The following is a 4,536-nucleotide window of genomic DNA, read 5'->3' as shown; positions in this document are numbered from 1 at the left end:
CTAGGTGGCTTAGGCTTCAGAAGACTGGACCTAATCAACAAAAGCCTCATACTTAAACTTACATGGAGACTCCTATCTGATCCTAACACTATATGGGCACAAACGCTCAAAGCCAAATATTTCCCTCATTGCTCATTCTGGGAAGTAAAGAAAATATCGCGTTGTTCTTGGTCCTGGTCCGCCATCATCAATCTGCGAGCTGAGTTTAGGAAAAATGTCATATGGAGGGTCGGTAGAGGTGACCCCATCCACCCCAAGACAGACCCTTGGCTCCCTCTTCCTGACTGTAAGCTTCATCCCGCCATTCCCTGGGAGCTAACTGTCAAAGATCTTCTTGTCGGTAGACAATGGAATCTACCTCTAATCAATGACCTTTTCACCCATGAGGAAGCTGTTCTTATTGGCAGAATTAACCCTAATGGTAGCTCCAGGGATAAAGAGGACACACTCATTTGGAAACCAACGACGAAAGGAAACTTCACTGCTAAATCAGCCTACAGCTCTCTCTCCAATGGTAGCTGGCGAAGCTCCTCATCTTTGACCCAAGCCAAAGTCACCTAGAAACTGATTTGGCAGAACAAATACTGCATTCCTAGAGTCAAGCTTTTTGTTTGGAAAATGATGGTGGGTGCTGATACGATTCAGACTTCACCGACGTCGTCTCGAGCATGGATTCACTTTAGGAGTGTTTTTATTTCATGTTTTAGTGTTTAATTTCCATTAAAATAAGTTTTCTGTAAGTCGCGTTCGAACGCGGGTGGAGTGAGTTTGAACGCGGTTTGTGAACGGGGTTGTGAACGTGGTGAAGAGAATGTACTGTGCGTTCGAACGCACTGTGAACGCCTGCATCGCGTTCGCAAATACCGACAGGCGCGTTTGATCACGCGTTCGAACGCCTACATCGCGTTCGCAAGTCCAGAAGAAATAATTCGGTGCGTTCGAACGCGGTCGGGCGAGTTCGAACGCGGTCGGTGAAAATTGTGTTTTAGGGTTAATGTGAGTTGTTGGTTAGCCTATAAAAGGATGTGTAGGGCAACCAAAATTATTATTGATTATTGAGATTGAGTTTTGCCTTGCCTCCTTCGTCTTCTTCGCTCCCGTTCTCTCAATCCCCGGCGACGCCGCTTCTAACCTCCCTCGTCCGGCTAATCACCCTAGTCCCTTAGGGGTGGCCCTCTTCTCCCCCTTTGTCCAATCTATCCAACACTTGCCCTAATCCTTCCATCAACCACAACCGTTCCACCATCACTTTTCACCGGTGCCACCACATTAACGTCGGTCCACCACCATCCACCATTACCTAGGATCTCGTGCCTCCATCCACGAATCCAAAACAGAGCATCCTGACGTTTGGCCACTAAACGAACGATATCTCGAGATCCCCAACTCCGATTCGCCTGTAACTAAATTTGTTGGAAAGCTCTTTTATGAGGCTACAACATATCAAAATCTCACGTCGATCTGACGGCGGAATATTTCGGGATCTTATTTCAAAGTTCCGTGCAAGATCTAGTCCAGATCTGAGAATTAGAAAAGATCGATCTTTAGCCCCAAAGAGAAGATCGTATCAGGTGCCTTACTAGTGAGATCAGTTCTACACCTTAAAAGAAGGGAAATAGACCTAACCTGCCCGTTTTGTTCCTCTGAGCCGGAATCCATTGAGCATTTGCTTTTAACATGTAACTTTGCCAGAGTAGTATGGTTCTCGTGCAAACTTGGTAAAAGATCTGACGCAGATGGCACCAACTTGGAGGACTGGATATTCAAAACTTTTGATCATTTGAAGGATCACAAAGCTCTTGCACTTTGCTTCAACATTTTCTGGAGTATCTAGAGAGCTAGAAACAATCTAATTTTTGGAGGGGAAAAACCTTGCCCACACAGAATACTATCCTACTCTGAGCTTTTACTCTCTCGAAAGGATTCTCCTCCCCTCACCTCACCTCCATCGGTCTCTTCAGTCTCGCTAACTCCTCTCAACAAAACCGAGATTGACATTCACTATGGTGACCTGGTGGGATGGACAGACGCAACATGGAAGGGCTCAAATGAAGGTGGTGCAGGACTAATTATTTTAGAGTTCTCGGCAGATATCTACTTGGGCAAAGCTACTCTCCTTACTAACTGCCATAACAGCTTGCATGGTGAGATGTTAGCTATGCGTCTATTAATTGAGGAAGTCTACCTTAAGACGCCGGCAAGCAAAGTCTGGCTATTCAGTGATTGCCAAGTGCTGGTTAACATACTAAACGAACACAGAGATCAGTCGATATCCTGGAAATTGGCTCCGATAGTTAATAAATGCTTGGAACGTATGAAGGAGCTCCCATCAATATGAATATGCTACACAAGTAGAAAAAACAACTTTGTGGCCCATAGTTTAGCTAGGTTTGCACTAGCAAATCGGGTTAGCAAGGTCTGGTTGAACCCACCTTGTGATTTCTATTGTAACCTTCCCTTTATCGAATGAATAGATCTTTGGATCTTTATCAAAAAAAAAAAATTACAAGAGTATCAACAACCAACATTAGCTAAACTTGAGTCACAATATTGGCGATGAACTTCCACTCATCCACGGAGGGATCATACTCCTTGACAGCGGGGATCATACAAGCCATTAACCAACAAATCCATTCTTTTAATTACAACTATAACAACAACCACCATTAGCTAAACTTTAGTCCCAATATCAGCGATGAACTTCCACTCATCCATGGAGAGATCATACTCCTCGATAGCGGAGATGGAGACAGTGAGATCGGATGGTGGGAGGGTAGGAGAGGTAGATTGAGCGACTGACGGTATGAGCACGGGAGAAAGATGGTGATCAGTCAAAAATCTGAGGAGAAAATAGCAGCGATGGAGGCGAGGCCGCAAGAGAGAGGACCGAAGGAGATCGAACCTTGGGATTTTGAAGAGGGTGAGAATGTGGGAGGCTCGTCGAAGACCTAAGGAGGGTAAGGCAGTGTTGGAGGCGAGATGCCATCGGAGGAGATTGGGCCTTGGAATCTTCCAAGGTTTCAAGTGCCAAATCACTAGGATCTTCCACTGGTTTCTAATCTAGATTTCTAGATTCTCTAGTCATGAATGTAATCGACAGATCTGTCCAGGTTGCTCAAATGGAGCCTTCAATCGATTGCGGTGTAATCAATGGACTTCGTCACTGATGTGCCTATATTCCTTTATGGGCATACTGAATGCTCGGCTGGTATAATCGTATTCCTTTCTAGGTATACTGAATGCTCGGCCTTTCAAGACTCATTTGTTTTACTTATTATGCAGCTATAGTCAGCCACTCAAAGGCTTGATTCTAAAACGTTACTCTTATCTCCTCTTTTGTATGAAAGTTTGTTCTTGATACGTCACTTAAATTGTTGTTCTTAGGGTTCTTACCATATTTCCCCTCTCCTTTTATGTATAAAACCATATTTCCCTCTCCTTCTATGTATAAGTTTGTAATTGGTTGATAAAATTAATGTAATTTCAGTTTGATGATTGATTTTCAACCCAAAAAGAAAAAGAAAAAGAAATTGCTATTGCAATTTCGGAGATCCCTATAATCTAAAGAGTAGATAATTCTCAGAAATCCGAAGAGTTGAGAATTCTCTTAAGGAATAATTTTTGAGATCTTTATCTGAGATCGAGTCTACTTTAGTGCGAATTGTTCGTATTAACTGCAATTTTATGTAAAGCAATTGCTAACAACTAGATATTAACAGATTTCATCCATCCAATTGCATCTCAATTTGTTTGATTAAATGCTGATAAGTGTGAAGCTAACCAAGTAACATTAGGAAGACAGCCAGCCAATAAACAACAAATTTCCTAATCAACCATAGCACTAAACATGCATTGGTTTTAAGATAAAAAAGATAAGGTTTCTAAAATAACCCCCAAAAACAGTATGATAGGTTTCTCATCATAGATCAATCTTAGCACTAGAAAAACAGAAACAGTAATAAAAGATAAATTAAAGGAACAAAACAAATTTCATATAAAAAGATATCAAACGAATAATCAATAAAGTATTCTAACTAGAATTTAACCCCCCCAATCCTCAAAAAAGGGAAAACAAAATGACCAATAGATCTATAGATCTTGCAAAACTGATGAACTTGTGTTAGGATGGGTAGTGGTGTGCTTATGCCCCATTAGACTAACCTCAAAGAGGAAGAGAGAAGAAGTGGTTTTATCTTCTTACCCCCTTTCTCTCAGCCAGTTGGAAGAGGCGAAAGCGAAGAAGAATTAATCTCCGAGCAAAACAACACCTCCGATGCCATCAGAATTAGGCAAAGGGGCATCTGCCACATTGCTCGGTGGCGTTTGAACATGTAATCATGCACCAAAAATTAAAAAAATAATAATAAAAGGAAAGAGTAAAACAAAGAAAACAACATTTAAATTGAATAAAACAAGTATTATATCGCGGATGGATGTGCACCCAAGAGAGATGGACACACCTTCCCAAGGGGGCAGATAGTATTAGGTTTTTAGTGGAAGTCATATTATATACTACAAATTGGAGTATTCTAGAAT

General features: G+C 41.8%; 1 non-coding gene across 1 annotated transcript; it reads right to left on the bottom strand.

The window, feature by feature from the left end:
* Positions 1-4,134: 4,134 nt before the first annotated feature.
* Positions 4,135-4,307, bottom strand: LOC140789994 (small nucleolar RNA snoR77). Its single transcript, XR_012109294.1, has one exon. It is a non-coding gene; the product is annotated as a small nucleolar RNA snoR77 (small nucleolar RNA).
* Between the last annotated feature and the right edge of the window lie 229 nt (positions 4,308-4,536).

The sequence above is a fragment of the Typha latifolia genome, chromosome 5 (genome assembly GCF_019914945.1).
Source record: "Typha latifolia isolate L0001 chromosome 5, TyphaL0001v2, whole genome shotgun sequence".
NCBI classification, from domain to species: domain Eukaryota; kingdom Viridiplantae; phylum Streptophyta; class Magnoliopsida; order Poales; family Typhaceae; genus Typha; species Typha latifolia.
The sequence above is the reverse complement of the archived record's forward strand: the minus strand, read 5'-3'. Positions and strand labels throughout refer to the sequence as shown.